The sequence below is a fragment of the Lampetra fluviatilis genome, chromosome 80 (genome assembly GCF_964198595.1).
Source record: "Lampetra fluviatilis chromosome 80, kcLamFluv1.1, whole genome shotgun sequence".
NCBI lineage: Eukaryota > Metazoa > Chordata > Hyperoartia > Petromyzontiformes > Petromyzontidae > Lampetra > Lampetra fluviatilis.
In genome coordinates this window covers 541,166-560,956 of record NC_136354.1, presented here as the reverse complement: position 1 = coordinate 560,956, position 19,791 = coordinate 541,166, and the positions used below count along the sequence as shown (strand labels likewise).

Below are 19,791 nucleotides of genomic sequence, written 5' to 3'. Positions count from 1 at the left end.
TTGGTGGTACAGAATACTCTGGTAGAGGAGTTGGTGGTACAGGAGGAGACCTTGGTGGAGGAGTTGGTGGTACAGGAGACCCTGGTGGAGGAGTTGGTGGTACAGGAGGAGACCTTGGTGGAGGAGTTGGTGGTACTTGAGGAGACCTTGGTGGAGGAGTTGGTGGTACAGGAGGAGACCCTGGTGGAGGAGTTGGTGGTACAGAAGACTCTGGTAGAGGAGTTGGTGGTACAGGAGGAGACCTTGGTGGAGGAGTTGGTGGTACAGGAGACCCTGGTGGAGGAGTTTGTGGTACTTGAGGAGACGCTGGTGGAGGAGTTGGTGGTACAGGAGGAGACTCTGGTAGAGGAGTTGGTGGTACAGCAGGAGAAGAGGAAGCAAGGGAGCCTGGCCCGCATAGGGAGAGCCATCCGCTCACTCCTCCGACGTGTGCTGCTTTGTGGTGGCCGGTCCACTGCACAGTAGGGGTGGTGGAGGTGGTGGATCAGTGTGAACCCTGATCACTTTTACCACACTCACAACACTCACCCTCCACCCACCACCCACACCCTGCACCCACCCACCCTGTGATATCCTCCACCCACCACCCACACCCTGCACCCACCCAGTCCGTGATACCCCGCACCCACCACACTCACCCTGCACCCGCCACACTCACCCTGCACCCACCACACTCACCCTGCACCCACCACACTCACCCTGCACCCACCACACTCACCCTGCACCCACCACACTCACCCTGCACCCACCACACTCACCCTGCACCCACCACACTCACCCTGCACCCACCACACACACCCTGCACCCACCCAGTCCGTAATACCCCGCATCCACCACACACACCCTGCACCCACCACACACACCCTGCACCCACCCACACACACCCTGCACCCACCCACAGCGTGATACCCACTACCCAACATACTCCACACAGAGGGTTAGTGGCTTAAGAGGGTTAGGGGTTTAGGGGTATAGGGATTTAGGGCTATAGGGGTTGAGGGTGATGGGTTTAGAGGGTTGGAAGTTTAGAGGGTTCGATATTTATTGGACTAAGAGTTCGTGGGTTGACAGGTTTAGAGGATGATGGGTTTAAGGGTTTAGAAGGAGGATTTTAAAGGGTAAGGGGTTTAGAGGGTTAGGTGTTTATAGATGGTTATTGTTTTAGGGGTTTAGGGACTTAAAGGGTTAGGGGTTCAGAGGGTTAGGGTTTTAGAAGGTTAGGGTTTCGAATATTATGTATTAGGAGATTTAGATAGTTAGGTGTTTGGAGGTTTAGAGGCTGTATGGGTTTTGATATGTAGAGGTTTAGTGGTTTAGAGGGTTAGAAGTTTAGAAGGTTATAGGTTTAAGAGTTAAAGGTTTTTTTAGGGGTTTATACGGTTAGGGGTTTAGAGGTTTAGGGTTTTATGGTATAGGTGCTTAGAGGGTGAGGGGTTTAGTGGGTTAGGGGTTCATTGGATTAGGGTTATTAGTTTTGAGAGTTAGGTCTTTACCGAAAAAACCTAAGAATATGAATCCTTGCAGTCACGAAAGCTTCAAATCTAGAAGTAGAGAGGTTATGGGTTTTGATTGTTAGATGTTTATTGGTTTAGAGGGTTTGGAGTTTAGAAGGTTATACGTTTAGGGGTTTAGAAGTTTTGGGGTTTAGGAGATTTGGGTTTTCGAAGTTTAGGGGTTTTGAGGGTTAGAGGTTTATATGGTCATGAGGTTTAGGGGTTAGGAGTGTAGAGGATTAACACCTAGATTTTCACAACTAATATTATCCATAACAAAGGTTTTTTTGGGTTAGTCTCCAACACACCGGTGTGCTAAAGGAGAAACGAATTGTCACTCTTTGTTCATGTGACAAACTTTACTAATTGGTCTTTGGTTTTTTGGTAAAGTCACATAATTAGAAATAAAATAAATCACAACGTTTTGATCGCAACATAAGCGGTCGTCATCAGGCAAAGGAGTCAGCCTCTAAACGCAAACAGTTTATAAGGGTTTGGGGATGGGCGTAGCCCAAGTGTATCAACAGCACCAGGAGCATGGGCGGTGCACGAGTGCCAATGCAGCAACAATGCCCATGCAGCAATAATGCTCATGCAGCAACAATGCCAATGTAGCAACAATGCCAATGCAGCAACAATGCCAATGCAGTGGGTGAGAGAGCTGCTGTGGCAAGATGTTATATAGGTAAGAAAGAGGAGAGGAACAAGGGGGGAGAGAGAGAGGGGGGGGGGGTATGGGGTAGGGGGATGAGGGGGCGCTGCATGAGCGCTAAGGGGAGAGAGGACGTGAAGCTTGGGGGAAGTGGGTGGGGCTGCAAGTGGGAGGCTGGGAACGCTGGGGATGCGGGGGGAAATAACTCGGAAAAATAGACTAGTACCCGGCAGATATAATAGAACAATCATGAACAATTAAGGTTTTACCTGGTTAATAACATCCTTCCAATGATTGCTCAATTTGTATCCATCTTCTCGGTTAAAGTTATGTCTATGTTTATATATCTGGATGGCTTCATGAACATCCTTTGATAGTAGCCCGAAGGTTTGCAGAGTACCTTGGTCTCGGAAAAAAACAATATCATGCGAGCCCACAACGTTATAACAATGTTCAGCCACGGCAGAGGTATTGGTTCTGCCGTGTTTCAGATCTGCCTTGTGTTCGCGAACACGGTCCGAGACATGTCGTTTCGTTTCCTCAATGTAACTGCTACCGCAGGTACAACTCAGTTTCTAGACTCCAGATGGGATTAGATCACGGATTTTGTGTACTGTATTGAATCGGACCTGGATCTTGTGTTTAAGATTTTGGAAATCTTTTTGGTAATACCTGCTATGTATGGTAACGTGATGGTTTTGATTGGCTTCTCAGGGGGTTGTTTCTCCATAGTTGGATAAACAGCTTTGCGAATAATGCGGTCCGAGTACCCTTTCATCTTGAGGGCCTGGTGTACGTGTTCCAGTTCACTGGCTAGGTGGTGTTGGTCGGAAATGCAGTGGGCCTTATGGTGTAATGTTTTGATGAGGGAATTCTTCTGTGCCGGATGGTGGTGGGAATCAAGTTTCAGATCGGAATATGTGTGGGTGGCTTTCCTGTAGACAGTGTCCCAACGAGCCATCAGGTCTCTTCTCAAACAAAACATACAGGAATGGTAGCTTCCCATCCTTCTCCACTGCCATGGTGAATTTGATGGATGGGTGTATGGAATTGATGTGGTTGAGAAATTGATTCAATGCTGGCAGGCCATGTGGCCGAATGAAGAAAGTGTCATCTACATATCTCTTCCACAAGGAAGGACGTAGGGTGGATGTCTGGATGGCATCTGTTTCAAATTTCTCCATGAAAACATTCGCTATCACTGGTGATGAGGGGGAACCCATGGGGGTACCTTCATTTTGTTTGTAGAAAGTACCATTCCAGGTGAAGTAAGTGTTGGTAGGGCAGTGCCTAACCAGAGTAGGTACATCAAGATTCAGTCCATGTTGGACTAAATCGTAAATTATTGCTAAAGTGTCAGGTACATGAACCTTGAACAACAGAGAAACTACATCAAAGCTGATGAGCAAATCATCTGGGGACAGTGAATTGCCCTTGATTAGAGAGACCAAGTGAGCTGAGTTATGTACTGCTGAGGTAGTCTTGTCCATGAATGGAAGCAAGGTATCAGACAGAAAACGGGCCAGTTTGTAGGTAGGCGAGTTGATAGTGGAAACGATTGGCCGAAGTGGAGTACCTTCTTAATCCGTGATCTAATCCCATCTGGAGTCTACAAACTGATTTGTACCTGCGGTAGCAGCTACAGTGAGGAAACGAAACGACATGTCTCGGACCGTGTTCGCGAACACAAGAGAGATCTGAAACACGGCAGAACCAATACCTCTGCCGTGGCTGACCATTGTTATAACGCTGTGGGCTCGCATGATATTGTTTTTTCCGAAACCAAGGTACTCTGCAAACCTTCGGGCTACTATCAAAGGTTTGTTCATGAAGCCATCCAGATTTATAAACAGACATAACTGCAACCGAGAAGATGGATACAAATTGAGCAATCATTGGAAGGATGTTATTAACCAGGTAAAACCTTTACTGTTTATGGTTCCATCATATCTGCCGGTACTCGTCTATTTTTTCGAGTTAATTTCCCCCTGCATCCCCAGCGTTCCCAGCCTCCCACTTGCATCCCCGCCCACTCCCCCCCTCCCAGGCTTCACGTCCTCTATTCCCTTAGCGCTCACGCAGCCCCATCCCCCTACCCCACTCCCCCCCCTCTCTCTCTCCCCCCTTGCTCCTCCCCCCCTTTCTTACCTATATAACCTCTTGCCACGGCAGCTCTCTCACCCACTGCATTGACATTGTTGCTGCATTGGCACTTGTGCACCACCCATGCTCCCGGTGCTGTTGATACACTTGGGCTACGCCCATTCCAAACCCTTATAAACAGTTTGCCTTTAGAGGCCGACTCCTTTGCCTGATGACGACCGCTTGTGTTGCGATCGAAACGTCGTGATTTATTTTATTTCTAACTACGTGACTTTACCGAAAGAACCAAAGAGTATGGATTCCTGCAGTCACGAAAGCTTCAAATAAAGATTCATTAATTGTCGGATGGTGGCGGGTTTAACGACACATTTATCTTTACAAAATCTAACCCAACAAACCTTTATTATGGTATGAGAGGGTTAGGGTTGTAAAGGGTTATGGTTTTAGTGGTTTTGGGGTTTAGAGGGTGAGTGGTTAAGAGGAGCGGTCCTCAACCTTTTTGGTACCAGGGACCGGTTTCGTGGAAGACAATTTTTTCACGGACTGGAGGGGGGGGGGGTCACCATTGGGCCTTTCCCCTTTTTCAAAGAAGCTCTGCAGCGATGTTTGTTTTTTACTCATTTTGGCTAGGGTTCGCTTGTGAGCTTACCAAAACTGCACAGTGTGGGAAAGAGGCGCAGACGGAAGTGGGTGGGCCATGCGCGGACAAAAACAAGTGTCGGATTCTGACTTCTCATAAGGAGTGTGCAACCTAGATCCCTCGCATGCGCAGTTTACAGTAGGGTTCGCGCTCCTATGATAATCTAATGCCGCCGCTGATCTGACAGGAGGCAGAGCTCAGACAGTAATGCGAGCGTTGAGCGGCTGTAAATACAGATGAAGCTTCGCTCGCTCACCGCTCACCTGCTGTGCTGCCCGGTTCCTAACATGCCACAGACTGATACCGGTCCGTGGCCCGGAGGTTGGGGACCTCTGGTTTAGAGGATTGGAGTTTAGATGGGATTTAGAAGGTTGGGGATTTAGCATTTTAGAAGGTTAGAGTTTGAGGTTAGGGGTTTGGATGGTTAGGTGTTTAGAGGGTTGCTTTTTAAAGGTTTAGAAGGTTAGGGGTTGAAATAGTTAGGGGTTTAGAGGGTTCGAGGTTTAGAGGGTTAGGGGTTTAGAGGGTTAGAGTTTTAAGGGTAAAGGGGTTTAGAGGGTTAGAGGGTTAGGTGTTTTGAGGGTTCGTGTTTTAGATGGCGAGGGCTTTAGATGGTTAGGAGGTTTAGAAAGTTAGGTATTTAGAGGTGTCGAGGGTTTATGGATTCCCATTGTTAGAGGTTTAGGAGTTTAGTCGTTAATAAGGTTATTGGTTTATGAGTTTAGATATTTCGGGGTGTTTAGGGAATTAGGGATTTAGAAGGTTATGGATTTGAGGATTTTCAAGGGTTAAGGGGTTAGAGGGCCAGGGATGAGAGGGTTTAACACCTACACTTAATATTATCTGTTATAAAAGGTTTTTTTTTTGTTAGTCTCCAACATAGCGGTGTTCTAAAGTAGAAACAAATTGGCATTTTTTGGTCACGTGATAAAATGTACTAATTGGCTGTCGGGTGGTGGTGGGTGTATTGACATTTACATGAACTTACCCCCAAAACCCTTTATTAAGGCGATTAGAGAGTTGAGGGTTTAAAGAGTTAGATGTTGAGAGGGTTAGTATTTTAGGGTAATACGGGTTTAGAGAAGGTTAGGTGTTTCAGAGGGTTGGGGTTTTGATGGTTTGGGATTTAGGTTAGGGATTGAGAGTTTTAGAAAGTTACGGTTTTGAGGATGAGAGGGTTAAGGGTAGAGTTTTATGGTTTAGAAGGTTATGGGTTTAGAGGGTTATAGGTTTAGAGGGTTAGGTGTTTCGAGGTTTAGCCGTGGTAAGATAAACTAAATTGTTTAGTTTCATTTGTATATTTGTAAATAATTTGTTTACCTCTCCTGTCGTGTTTTGTATTCTATTTTTGTTGTTAAATTTTGACCCGCCTGACTGCTCATCTGTGAAAAATATGTTTACTGCTGGTTAGATTCCTTCCGTACAAAATAAATACTTTTTTATTTTTATTCTTATTGGCCTCTGTACGAATCTATGGATTTCGGTGTGAGTTTTTGGGTCTCTTTGAATGTATGGATCTCTGTATCTCTGTGTGAGGCTATGGGTCTCTGTGTGAGTCTATGTGTGTGTGTGTTGGAGTCTATGGATGTCTGTTGGAATCTATGGGTCTCTGAGTATGGATGTTTGTGTAATTCTGAAACCTATGGGAGCTCCAGTGAGTCACACTGAACTATATGGGAGCGTCAGTAACACCGAACCCTATTGGAGTGTCAGTGAGGAACACTGAACTCTACGGGAGCGTCAGTGAGTAACACTGAACCCTAGGTGATTTCTAACAGCACTTACCCATACAGTTTCTTCAGGCTATACGGTAAATCCCATACACGGAATGTATGTCTTTGTGTGTGAGTTTGTGAGTGAGCTTGTGTAAATTTGAATGAGTCATTGAGTGTGAGAGTGTGTGTGTGTGAGTTTGTGAGAGTAAGTTTGTGCGAGTGAGTGTGTAGTGTAGTCTCAAATGAGTACCTAGAATGGTGTGAAAACATGGCCACTAGTGAGACCAAGGCGGCCGTGCGTGGTGCTGGCCACCCACCCTCTCGTGTTTTGTGCTGGTATTCATACTGTAGGTGCTCATGAACAGCACTTGCCCCCAACAATCTGTAAAGGCTATACGGGGGGTCTTTGTTTTTGTATGTGTGTTTACGTGTTCGTGTGCGTGTTGTTGTTTTTTGCGTGCGTTTGTGAGTGAGTGAGTCTGTGAGTTAATTATTGAGTAGATAAATGGGTGAATGAGTGATGATGGGTGGATGAGAGAGTGTGAGTGAGTGGTTGAGCGAGTGGCTGCGTGAGTATGAGTGAGTAGGTGAGGGAGTGGGTGAGTGGGTACATCTGTGCATGAGTGGGTGAGTAGGTGAGAAATTGAATGAGTGGGTTGGTCAGTGAATTTCTGAGTGAGTCGGTGCGTGAGTGAATAGATCAGTGAGTGGATGATTGAGTTGGTAAGTTAGTTTTTTTGTGATTGGGTGGATGGATGCATGTGTAAAGACAGTACAGGGGACTAGCGGTCACAGGGTTTAATGACAGGTTAATGAACAGAGTGAACGATCTGCGGTCTACGAGAAGGATCGAGAATAAGGCTGTGGCCAAGTGACAGAAGGGAGCAGGTGTGGATCAGGGACCAAGAGCCATCGAGAAGGTTCTAGAGAGGGGGCGTGGTCACAGTTTAAGGGATGGCCACGCATAGGATAAAACGTGTTGAAAACGAGAGGCTCGGGGCTGCTGAAGCCGGGGTCTTCGCCTGTCAAGTGTTCGTGCCTTCAATGAAGATCACCGACAAGAAACGTGTCTCCTGGGGTCATTACAACTGGTGTCAGAAGTGGGGTACCATCATGTCACGGTATAACCGAGGGAAGAACCCACCTGAGACGACCTTTGACGAAGGAGAGGACGAGGGGGAGACCCACCTTCAGTCAGCCCCGGGAGGCGGGGTCCCGGTCAACAACCCCGTAGGTGAAGAGGAAGCTGCGGTGGCAACGAGGGGGGGGGGGGGGGCGACCGACAGCAGCTACAAATCATGGAGGGGTGGAGCGAGGTGATGGGATGGCTGACCAACTACTGGCAGCAGTCGCACAGCTCACCTTGCGGTTGGGCAAGGCTGCGGTGAGAGGGGGAGCCACGGACAGCGTGGAGGGGATCGTCGCGGTGGGAGCTGCGCGATCGACAGCCGCAGTCGTTCGCGTGGTGTAAACCAAGCAGGAGAGCCTTACTGAGTCTCAAGACATTATCAGGAGGCTCCTGCTACATTGGAATGTTTGGCCAATTGCATTGAGTGGTGCATGTGGGAGTAAACGGTACCAAGTAGAACGTCATGAATACGACGAGGATGCACCTCAATGACAAGGATAGATGGAATCAAGAATCCATCGATGCACGCCTTCGACTAGTCACCTTGTGACCTAAGCCCACAACACCCGGTATTCCCAGGGAGTCTCCCATCTAAGCACAAAGCCCAGGCCTGCTTACTCTCTCAGAGCCAATGAAATTGTGTGGTGTATTCAAAGCCATAAGGGTTGAAGGCAATCGACAGGCAGGAAGAGGTGGGCACATGGGTGGCAGTTCAAGCGGCCGATGTAGACTGCTCTGATTGGATAGAGGTGGTCGAGCCAGATGATTGCATAAGCAGTAGCGGAGTGGTGCATCGTGGCCGTGATCGGACATCGAGTGGTCAAGCGGGTATTGTGTGCAATGCAGTAGAAACCAGTTCTGAACCGTCACACCGGTGGTGAGAGGCTGCTGACTTGGAGACGTTTGCCCCAGCTCCAATTCCGAGTTGGCCAACTGTAATAAGGTCGAGATCCTCCCGCGAGCTCAGGGAGGCCGGCTCGGGGTGCTGGCGCTGCGAGTCGGCCACGGCGAGGGTCTGGAAGTAAGGGGACGTCCGCTGTGGGCGGCCGCCAGACGGGATGCCGGGTCTCTGCACGGTAACAACGACGGCGGGGAGGACGATGATGAGGGCGACGGGTACGAGCAGTAGCGGCAACAACTGTGACAGAAACTGACGCGGCATCACGTAGCGGATAGCGCACCTCGCTACTGACCCGGCGAGCCAAGTTGGAGTCAAACTCGCGGTTAAGAATGGCGATAGCAAACATCAGAACCGATTACCATCTCCCTGTGCGCTCCTCGTGACCACCTGGCTTATAATAGTTGCGCATTTACAAATTTACCAACTTAGATTCAGATGAATACGAGAACCTGGTGTGGCGTGTAGTGAAAGTCAGCACAGGGGAGACGAAGGCGGCCGGCCATGGCGCTGGTCACACCACCTCCCTTATGTGCAGTGCCCTCCTTGATAGGTGCGCACTTGACCTAATATTCTGTGTAGGCTATAAGACCTTTGTCTTTACGTGTGTACATGTGTGCGAGTGTGCACTGCACGTGTGCAATTGTGCACGTGTGTGTGGCCTCAAGGTGCACATAGCCTGGCACAAGCGTCGTGGTGACGTCACCGCCACTTAGTGGCGAATGGTGGTTGTTGTGTTTTATACAATGGAGCATTTGTAGAGTGGAAAGTGGAGAGTTTTTCTATATCTGGGCAGTGTGCTCATGACCAGCTCCGGTTTGACAGCTGAGGCGGCATTATCTATTCATCGGCTGTCTAATGCTGTGTGGAAGCTACTGTCACTCCACATGAAGCTTTGGATCGTCTCAATCAGTCATGCCCTTCCTTATCTATACTTGTGAAATGTTGACCCCTCATGGAACATCTGCGCTGGTGAGATTTAGGCTGGCCTGCTTACGATCCATCCTTGGTTTAACCAGGATGGATTGTGTGAGGAGCTCACAAATCCGTGAAAGACCGCGACAGTCCCATCAATGAGCTCCTCCAGCAGGCAACGCTGCATTCACTAGGTCATGTAGCCCTCATGCCAAACCACCTCATGCCCAAGCTGTTTCTGTTTGTCCAGTTAGAGAGGTTAAAAGGTGCAAGAAGCGGGCTGGAGTAGAGATGGACTGATGCAGTACGGGAGGATGTGGAGCTGAGTGGACTTGCTGAAGATCGGTACCAGCGGTGTCAAGATCGACCTCTATGGAGGAGGCTTGTCAAAGACGCTACTGGGCAGTTGGAGGCAGTCGCACTCCAAAAACAACTCAGGGCAGAGGAGTGGCGCTCACAACAATGAACGGAGTGCTGGGTGGCTAAAATGCAGCAAGTTGGCGCAGTATAGGACACAGCTGGAGCATCCACCAGGCATCTCAGTCAACCCATGGCATCTGGGTATGTCCCATGACCTCGTGTCAGTGAACCTTCGACACTTCACGTGGCCTCAAGTGCACCTAGCCTGGCACCTTGGTGACGTCACCGCCACTTAGTGGGGTATGGCGGCTGTTGTTGTTGAGTGTACACGTGTATACGAGTATATACGTGAGTGTACACGTGTATACGAGTATATACGTGAGTGTACACGTGTATACGAGTATATACGTGAGTGTACACGTGTGATGCGGCTAAGCGGTAGTGCTGTACTAACAGTAGTAATAATAGCACTGCGGTGTTAGTAACAGCAGTAGTTATACTAGTTATAATACTATGGTATGGCAGTAACAGCAGTAGTTATACTAGTTATAATAACACTAGTGTGGTAGTAACAGTAGTTATATTAGTTATAATAATACTACAGTGGTAGTAACAGTAGTTATACTAGTTATAATAATACTACAGTGGTAGTAACAGTAGTTATACTAGTTATAATAACACTACGATGTGGTAGTAACAGCAGTAGTTATACTAGTTATAATAACACTAGTGTGGTAGTAACAGTAGTTATATTAGTTATAATAATACTACAGTGGTAGTAACAGTAGTTATACTAGTTATAACACTATAGTGTGGTAGCAACAGTAGTAGTTGTACTAGGTATAACACTACAATGTGGTAATAACAGTAGTAGTTGTACTAGTTATAACACTACGATGTGGTAGTAACAGTAGTAGTTGTACTAGGTATAACACTACAATGTGGTAATAACAGTAGTAGTTGTACTAGTTATAACACTACAATGTTGTAGTAACAGTAGTAGTTGTACTAGTTATAATAACACTAGTGTGGTAGTAACAGCAGTAGTTATACTACTACTAGTGTGGTAGTAACAGTAGTAGTTGTACTAGTTATAACACTACAATGTGGTAGTAACAGTAGTAGTTGTACTAGTTATAATAACACTAGTGTGGTAGTAACAGCAGTAGTTATACTACTACTAGTGTGGTAGTAACAGCAGTAGTTATACTACTACTAGTGTGGTAGTAACAGTAGTAGTTGTACTAGTTATAACACTACAATGTGGTAGTAACAGTAGTAGTTGTACTAGTTATAACACTACAATGTGGTAGTAACAGTAGTAGTTGTACTAGTTATAATATTTGTTTGTGTTTCTCCCATCTGCTGGGACTTTGTGGGTCCCAACGGGCCCGCGATGAGGTGGGGCACTGCTAAGGGGTTGACGGCTCTGCCCACACACTCCCACCGATTGCGTTCAAGGCGAAAGTTGACTGCGACCGCGGGGCCACGGAGGGCAGAGTTCGTCTCCTCCTCAGCAGCCGTCCGCGTCTCTGGGGAGGAGGTTTGGAGCGCCGCGTTCCCACAGCAGCCATCGCAGCAGCAGCAGCAGCGGCAGTCGTGAACTTCGATTTAAAGCTTTCGTGACTGCAGGGATTCATCTTCTTGGTTCTTTCAGTAAAGTCACGTAGAAGGGATGTAATAAAATAATAAAAAAAACATAATAAAATAATATATTTTATTGTTTTATTTTTATTATTAATAAAAACAAAACATCATAAAATAATATTATTATTAATAAAAACAAAACATAATAAAATAATATTTTATTGTTTTATTTTTATTATTTTATTACATCCCTTCTACGTGACTTTACCGAAAGAACCAAGAAGATGAGTCGTGAACTTATTTCCCCTCAGGAGGAGGAGGACGAAGCCAACCCCAGCTGCTAGCGAAGTTGATATCCCTGCCTGCGGCCACTGCGGGTTGGAGCGGGGTGCTGGGTAGGCGGCCACCACCGCAGTGGAAGAACGGATCACTGGAGGTGCGACAAAGAGCTTCACGGCTCATCGGATTCCTCCAGGATGGATACAGATCGTGAACCCTTACACAGACTCGCACGCAGATAGAGAGAGAGGCAGACAGAGAGGAGTCGTGAGGCGGTGGACTGATCGCGCTGACAGAGGCGAGGGAGTCGCTCTCACCGCCGTCTCCTCATGGCTCCCCCTCACCGCCTTCTCCTCCTCCCTCTCCCCTCCGTGCGCCGCCATTGCGGCTGCGAATTTCCCGCCCTTTTTGTCCCTCCCCCCCACGAACGCCCGCGTCGCGTGACGTCACTCGTTCGCCGATGACGTCATGTACCCGTGACGTCATTTGTAATTTGAAACAAGACGAGCGCGGCACGTGACGTCATACAACGCCACACAGCGAATACAAACGTCGAGGATGTCTCAGCCATCCCGTAGCTGTCAGCCCGTCGCGGTTCACTCCGCGCGTCTTCGCGTCTGTGACTTTCACATTTCACACTTCACTTCAGATTTAGCATTCTCTGGAAGAACGTCATCAACCAGGTAGGGTGTTGACTGTTGTGTTAGCCGACTCTCTGTGTTGTATTGCATTATATTTCTAAGTATACCAGTTTTGTTTTCTCTTTCATTTACACCCGACGATGATTGCTCGTGTTGCAATCGAAAAGTCGTATGCACGTTCGTTGTTCCTGTGTTTGATTGCTTGGACTTCTGGACGAATGGCTTCAGTGGAAAGGACGTCAAAGGGGAAATCGACGTTTACGTTTTTGATTTTAAGAATATCTTTTAACTGCTGAATTCCTATTGGGAAATAGCATGTGTAGTGGTGCTGTTGACGTGCGCCGACTGTGACAGTGATGGATCACGTGGCGGCACGGGGTGCGGGGTTGGGCACGCGTTGTGGGCGTGGTATGGACGCGCGCGCCGGGAGTGACAGATGACGGGCGGCGCGGCGTGGGTGTTGAGGCGCGCTGACACGAGATGGGGAAAAGAGGATCGTAGCCAGCGCCCGGTGATTGGTCGAAGGGGAGGTGCTCGCAGCGACGTCCGCAGGAGGGGTATAAAGGGTTACGCGCAAGAGCACTCGGGGCAGTTAGCCAGTTAGAGATTACAGACGGAGTGGAAGGGGTAGGGCCCGTGTGGCTCGAAGGCGAGACCGTGGGAAACCGAGGTCCGACGCCCATGTGGGTCGGGACTGTGGGACCCAGGGTCGAGACGGACACCCCAGCTGGGTGTGTTCCAAGAGGCTACGGGGCGTTAGTCGCCGGGTAGCTAAGTGGCGTTAGTCGCCGAGTAGATAGTCGAGTAGCTAAGTGGGCGTTAGTCGCCCGGGTAGCTAATTGGCGTTAGTCGCCCGAGGAGATAGTCGAGTAGCTAAGTGGGCGTTAGTCGCCCGGGTAGCTAAGTGGCGTTAGTCGCCCGAGTAGAGAGTCGAGTAGCTAAGTGGGCGTTAGTCGCCCGGGTAGCTAAGTGGCGTTAGTCGCCCGAGTAGCTAAGTGGGCGTTAGTCGCCCGGGTAGCTAAGTGGCGTTAGTCGCTCGTGTAGCTAAGTGGGTGTTGGTCACCCGTGTAGCTAAGTGGGTGTTGATCACCCGTGTAAATACAGTTGGTTCAATAAAAGAGTGTGCTACCCGTGAAGTCGTCTCCCGCCGAGTTACTACATTACACATGCGTATTAATAAAGATTTCGATACGAGTATTAAAGTGTTTTTTCTTGCAGATTAATAAAGACCTGATTTGTTTTTAAAGATGACTGATCGTACGTTATTGCTACCATATCCTTCCTTAAAAAAACGGACGAGTAGACATACACACACGAGTGTGCATCCAAACACGACTGTATATATAGCGGTGTACATTCACACACGAGTGTGCATGTGTTTCTACAAGTCTTAACGTTAATATACTTGCAGAACAATAAAGACCTGATGTGTTAAAAATGACAGATCGTCCCTTATTGCTACAATGTTCATAGCGAACACGTGTGGGGGCGAGTTTCAGGTGAAGCATCTCCATCACACAAGTTTACCCTTACCTGGCAGCATCGTGGCAGTCCGCTGGTCACACTCACTACGTCACACTCACGAGCTGTTTTCATTCATTTAGCACCACGAGCGGGGAGTCTCATCCCTGTAGTTCCCTGTTGTGGTGGCGCATTCCTACCACGTTGCCCCTCATTTCTTTGTATGACACAATATAAAAATAATTTGTTCCAATACATAATCATACACGAGTACACATACACTCCCATGTACACACACCCACACACGAGTGGACATACACAGCACTGTTGAAACATACACGAATGTGCATACACACTGCTTCATACATACACACACGGGTGCACATGCATACAAGTGCGCATACACACACGAGTGTACATACACATCAGTTTACGTACAAAGGGATTGCGTTCTACTACACGAACAAATGTGCGAACAAATTATTGTACATACCTATACACACACATTCACGCATATACATATCCACATCAACGAGTGTAAATAAACACACGAGTGGACATACACAGAAGTACAGATCCATGTACATACAAACAGTAGTATACTTGGAAAGCGGGATTTTGTGATTATTTTCACAGGTTAAGCTGACGATATGAATCTTAGATGCCCCACAACATTGAAGTACGTTACGCTAATGACAGAAAGCATGCGATTCTAATTAATTTTCTGTTTCCACTGCAGACGCTTGGAATTATTAACAATTTCGATGTATTGAATGCTTCCCCTATCCCCTCATTTTAATGCTGCTAATCCTGCATAATGCACGGGCATAAGTAGTACTAATCACATACCTGCATTTCCCATATCCCCTCCCTTTGATGCTGCTAATCCTGCATAATGCACGGGCAGAAGTAGTACTAATCACATACCTGCATTTCCCATAAATATGCTAAATTCCTCTTGATATGCAAATTATTTTGTCAAGGCGCCCTCTCCCCCCTTCCAACCCAGCTTAAATATACGCTCCAAGCATGGTGCTGTTTCATTCAGACGCTGTCTCCCCGACAGACCTGTTCTTCACCTGAGGACGGCTGCGTGCGTTGTGGCCGAAACGTCGTGAGAATTATTTTATTCCGTTTATTTTTTTATTCTTTTCCTTCTACGTGACTTTACCGAAAGAACCAAGAAGAGTTACCATTTCTTATTTGTTGGTCAGCTGGCGGTACTGGTACTCGTAATCGCGAGCCAATTCGTCGTAGAATTTATCCCAGAGAGCCTTCGTATCTGCTGGCATGGAATACAGCAGAATCGTAGCGAAGAGTTGACGAAGCTGGTACGGCATCTGAAAGAGCGAGGCTTCTTCCAGACACGCAACCCATTCGCGATCGCTCTCAATGTAGCCTGCTCGCATGGCTGCTTCCAGCGGTTTCTTTTATTTTATTCGTAACGCACCATCCATATGCGCTCCACCATCCACCATGCCCTTGCATCGCATGTGCGCCATCCACAGTGACATTGGTCAGCAATTGCACCGTTCCGATCGCACACAGGTTAGCCCCTGCATCCTCCGTCTGTATGTACACACACAGACAAATCCGTGATGGGGCCACCTATTTTTTTCTTATAAAAAATATTTTGTTGGTGTTTTTACGTTTACGTATTCCCATTGTGGGTGTTTTACGCATGCATCAGATTTTTGGGTTCCTCACATATGGTATCAGAGGTATGGGTCACTCCATTTCTCAATCGAACAATAACGGGGATCGTTTCAGTTATGACAGCTTGCAGATAGAAACATTGCATGATCGTATACTAATAATGACAGAATTTGCACCCCAGTGGAGGGCATCCCCCACCCGGCGCTTCTTACCGGTACTGTGAGACTTACAAATCCAGACTTCTCCTCCTCCTGAACCGTTCACAATACCCTGTGGTAGTACCATAATCATCTCAATAAAGCGATCACTTTCCAATGCCCATTTTGATCCCGGGAGTTACCCGGGTGGTGTCACACTGTACTCATTGTTTCAGCATGTCGCAAATTCCGATATGGCTTGTGCAACGGCCAGAGAGTGACAGCGGCGGGGACCGGGCTGCAACCTTTTTTTACAGTTTATTACATTTCAAAGTGCATGGGATTGGCACTCCAAAACATGATAAATGTACAGTAACGCCAACTGCATCCGTGCTAAACATGATACGCGGACACATGCTGCATATTATGCAACACATGCCCTTACCACTACCAGCATGCACAACATCTCAATTACACAACCGAAGTAGACAGCAAGCCGTGCATGGAGACGTGATCAACGTCAATACATAATAATGGTAATAAGCCATCAAACAGTCAGCTCGGTTGCCCCATGGGGGTATTGAGCCATGGGCGGAACTCCCGAAACTGTAGGGGGCGCTACGCAACTGGCCGTGGTCCCGGCAGGTGAAGCTGCCAGCTCAGTCCGCTAAGACTCACTGTATAGCGACCCCTGCCTACTCGTAAGGTAAAGTTGTTTGGGGACTCCACTAATCGCAGCACGCAGCACCCATTTTTTACATAAATATACGTAATATTACCGTAACTACCATTCGCACACTTACATACACACGATACTCACACAGCGCAGGGTCTGCGCCCACAGTGCACTGCACCACTGCGGCGCAGACCTTGCCAGACCTATGCTATCACACACGGCTTACCTTCTGTGTGCTTCTGCTTGTTTGGAAATCGACGACTGACTGACTGACCGGCGCGTGCTGCCGCCAAAAAGCACACAGCCCACTTTCAGCGAATTCAATGTAAGGGATCATTTATTTGTCCAATCAGATTGAAGGCGACACCGACAGAATTTCTCGAGCGCTGGTTTGATATGTAGGGCCGGGAACTGTGCAGGGCCACTTTGCACACACTTGTTTCGGCCCAATGAAAGATTAAGCACAGTGGTTTCAAGGGAATGGGCGCAATATTGATGGAGCTGCATACGAAAGAGTGGTCAGTTTTGGCCACTGGGCCGTCGAACCGAACGCCACCAATAATTAACAGATTTTATTGAAAGTTCTGGAATAGAAAATGTATGTGGCTATCTGATTAGTGGAGGGTTCTTGTTTGCACCCGCGGACGTTCTTCGTTGCCGAGATATCGCCACCAGGACGCAGTGTTCGGCGGGTGCAACAGCAACACTGTACCTACAGTAGATTATCCGTTGCGACCATCACTCTGAATATGCACATCTTATTCCAAATCAAGCTCGAGATCACCAATTTTGATATTTCAGGCTGTATGTCGCTTTATAATCCTCTAAACTTGCAGCAGTTTAGAGGACATTGGGGGGTGAATATTAGCAAATTAACACGAAACACGGAATTATGCATGGAGATGCACATCCTTATTCAAACGGAAGTGTACAATTATGCAGTGAGATGTACATACGTATTATGTTGCTAGATATGCGGATTGTTAATGCCTAAAATTTACAATTGAATGCAAAGTCCATGATAGGCCAAGTCGAGAACAAAGGATTTGGATGCTACAGGGGAATTATAAAGGGCTTAAAATCAGACCTCAAGGACATTTCGAGAGGGATTTTGCTGAGGATAGAGGCTCGACTCCTCGCTCTGCAGATAACCCTTCTTCCACGAGACCCAGCCTGGCGAGCACGATTGCTTGGCTACTTTGCTTCAAGAGAGTTCGTGGTGATCTCTTCAGACGGGTTCCAGGGACATCGATACGCCGTGCATCAACAAGTAAGTGTCTTCGTTAGTGGATAAACTGGTAATCGTGTGTGTAGTCCGACTTCCGAGACGTTACTGTGACTCGGTTAGACGTTAGTGAGAGTTGCTTTTTGGCGATTTGAGCCAGACATCCACGAAGTTTCACATGGAGCAGAAAAACTCTCCACAGCGGCACGCACACACGGGTAAGAAGCCATTCAATTGCTCTCTTTGTGGGAAGGCATTTGCAGATTCATCAACTCTTCGCAGTCACCAGAAAACACACTCGGGTGAGAAGCCATTCAATTGCTCTGTTTGTGTGAAGGCATTTGTCCGTAAAGCAGATCTTCACACTCACCAAAAAACACACACGGGCGAGAAGCCATTCAATTGCGCTGTGTGTTGGAAGGCATTTTCACGGAAATCAGATCTTCACAAGCACCAGAAAACACACACGGGCGAGAAGCCGTTCAATTGCTCTGTGTGTGGGAAGTCATTTGCAGATTCATCAACTCTTCGCAATCACCAAAAAACACACACGGGTGAGAAGCCATTCAATTGCTCTGTGTGTGGGAAGGCATTTGCAGATTCATCAACTCTTCGCAATCACCAGAAAACACACTCGGGTGAGAAGCCATTCAATTGCTCTGTTTGTGTGAAGGCATTTGCCCGTAAAGCAGATCTTCACACTCACCAAAAAACACACACGGGCGAGAAGCTGTTCAATTGCTCTGTGTGTGGGAAGCCATTTTCACGGAAATCAAATCTTCATCGTCACCAGGAAACACACAAGGGCGAGAAGCCATTCAATTGTTCTCCGTTGGAGAGGACACGGTCATCACCCCGAAACAAGCATGAGAAGATCCGCAATGATAGGAAAGTGAAATCAAAAGGAGAAATACAGAGTGCTGCAATGAGTCCTGAAAAAAATGCATCTTTCGAACCTATGCAGGTGGATCCTGAGAGATGCGTGGATGTAATGAGTCCTGACGACAATTCCTATTTCGACCCCATGCAGTTGGATCCTGCGAGATGGCTGGATGTACTGAGCCCTGACGACAATTCCTATTTCGACCCTGTGCAGGTTGATAATGAGAAATGGCTGCTGGAGTGGCTGGATAATCAAAGTACTGAGTACTTTTGTTAAAGTCCTGGAATGTGCACGTTTGTTTCTCTGTTAGATCAATGTATTAGGTGCAATTGATTATATCAGTGATTTCCAGCACTACTCCAAGCTAGTGTAATTATTTTAACAAAACCGTTTGATTGCTCTGTGTGTTGGAATCATTTTCACAGTCAGTAACACTTCACAGGCATCATCAAACAAAGAGTAAAAATGTTGTCATGAGTCCTCAACGAAATTCCTCTTTCGACCCCATGCAGTTGCATCCTGAAAGATGGCTTGATGTAGTGGAGTATTCGTGTCTCATATATATTTTTCGGTGATTTCTAGGACTTCAAGCTAGAGTGATGTTGTGAATGCTCTATAATGTGTTCGGATGAATGTCTTCCTTTTAAGTTCCAGAAGTGTTCACGGATTTCAGAATGACAACAATTTTATACTTAGGACGAATGGCTTCAGTCGAAAAGGACGTCAAAGGGGAAATCGACGTTTACGTGTTTGATTTTAAGAATATATTTTAACTGTTGAATTCCTATTGGGAAATAATTTGCCTAGTTCCTTTCCTGTTTGAGCATACGTATTAATAAAGATTTCGATACGAGTATTAACGTGAGCTTTCTTGCAGATTAATAAAGACCTGTTTTTAAAGATGACTGATCGTACGTTATTGCTACCATATCTTTCCTTTAAAAAAAACACGGACGAGTAGACATACACACACGAGTGTGCATCCAAACACGACTGTATATACAGCGTTGTGCATTCACACACGAGTGTGCATGTGTTTCTACAAGTATTAACGTTAATACTTGCAGAACAATAAAGACCTGATAGGTGAAAGATGACTGATCGTCCCTTATTGCTAAAATGTTCATAGCGAACACGTGTGGAGGCGAGTATCAGGTGAAGCATCTCCATGACACAAGTTTACCCTTACCTGGCAGCATCGTGGCAGTCCGCTGGTCACACTCACTACGTCACACTCACGAGCTGTAGGGGCGGGGCTCTGTCTGCTCAGTGGCGCTGTTTTCATTCATTTAGCACCACGAGCGGGGAGTCTCATCCCTGTAGTTCCCTGTTGTGGTGCCG

General features: G+C 47.2%; 1 pseudogene; it reads left to right on the top strand.

Annotated features, from left to right (window-relative positions):
* Nucleotides 1-19,791, top strand: part of LOC144953664 (uncharacterized) — a 564,993-nt pseudogene that overhangs the window by 530,989 nt on the left and 14,213 nt on the right.